This window comes from Chrysochloris asiatica, unplaced genomic scaffold, assembly GCF_000296735.1.
Source record: "Chrysochloris asiatica unplaced genomic scaffold, ChrAsi1.0 scaffold00069, whole genome shotgun sequence".
Lineage (NCBI taxonomy): Eukaryota > Metazoa > Chordata > Mammalia > Afrosoricida > Chrysochloridae > Chrysochloris > Chrysochloris asiatica.
Genome location: NW_006408587.1, coordinates 5,388,773 through 5,390,435, shown reverse-complemented (window position 1 = coordinate 5,390,435; position 1,663 = coordinate 5,388,773).

Sequence of the window (1,663 nt, the reverse complement as noted above, 5' to 3'; positions counted from 1 at the left end):
TTTCATTTTTGACAACTTCTAATTTTCTCAGATTCATACTTCGTACATTCCATGTTCCAATTTTCAGTGGATTTTTACAGCTGTTTCTCTTCATTTTGAGTTGTGCCTCATCAGCAAATGAAGGTCCCATGGGCTTTACTATCACAGGCTTTACTCCATTTGCATCATCATAGTCAACTCTACTTTAATGAGGCAGCTTTCCCCCCGTCACATTTTGAGTGCCTTCAAACCTGAGGGGCTCATTTTCTGGCACTATATCTGACAGTATTTCTCTACTATTCATAAGGATTTCAGTGACTAAATGTTCAGAAATAGTTCGTCACTCCTTCTTCCTAGTCAGTCTTCATCTGGAAGCTCATTTGAAACCTGTCTACCATGGGTGACCCTACTGGTATTTGAAATATCGGTGGCATAGCTTTCAGAATCACAGCAACTCACAAGCCACCACTGTACGACAAACTGACAGACGAGTGGTGGGTCAATCAAATATGACGGTGTAATCAAAATATTCCAGGATAAACAAGTACCAAGGGATTTTGCCCAAGCCAACCCTGCAATGAAAACATACTAAAGGGAGTTCTGTGGACAGAGAACCAACAAGAACAGACAACAATCAGAGATTGATATATGTGGCAGCATCACCCAGAAGTCAATCAACAAATGGAAGTCGAGAACAGAACAAAATTATAAGAACTAATTCAGAGGATCTGGGAGGTCAATCTGTGGTCAAATCAATTACAATGTGAAAGAAGAAAAACAGAGAAACAGAGGAAAAGAGACCCAGGTGGTGGGAAGGTCAGGTAAATTACAGGATAAAACAGACTCTCTTAAATGGAGGGAAGAGTTAAAGGAATATAAGGTAACCACAACAGTGGGGTTGGGTTGGGGGGGTTTGGGGGAGGCAACGGTAGAGCACAGGGTAATGGCAGACACATCATAGTTCGGGTGTTAGGGAGGGCAATACAAGAAGGGCAAGGAGGTGGAAGAACAAGGTAGATAGGGGAACACTGAGACAGTTATGCAAGGGCTCAAGTGGGACAGAGGTAAATAATGATGCATGCTTAACCTTGGAACAACAGGGCTCTGTGATACAGGGATCTAGGCATAGTTTGAAGAGGGGAAATAATACTAAGATGCTTGACTGTCTTATGAATATTGGTTTCCCTTGCCTACTATTGTAAAATAGATACTTGAGTGGGATAGAAAGGAATATCAGGAAACATGATTACAGAAAACTTGTAAGCCCATCTTCTGCCTACAACTGACTGGAATGCCTAAAAGGGGTTCTAGAATTTGCCCAGTGAAACAGGACTCTTGCAGAACCTTTGCAGAATATAGGACATTAGGTAGAATCCTGAGTCCCATCCAGAACCTTCTGAGGTGGGACAGTCACACTAGAAAGGAGAAACAGACCAGCCTGAAACAGCTAGAGCAACAGAAGATGCATCTTGAAAGAGAGATCACCAAGAAAAACCCAAAACAAAAATGGCAGTATGACTGGCTACTGTAAGAATAAGCAAGCTGTTCACCAGGAAGCCATCAAAACAAGCAATCAAGTTCCTTCAGGACAATTCCCCCGCAAGACTGAAACTCAAAGGAAACACATGAGCAGACATGTAAGCTTGCTGGTGAGCACATTGGTCTACTGGTGAATGGAAGAGGG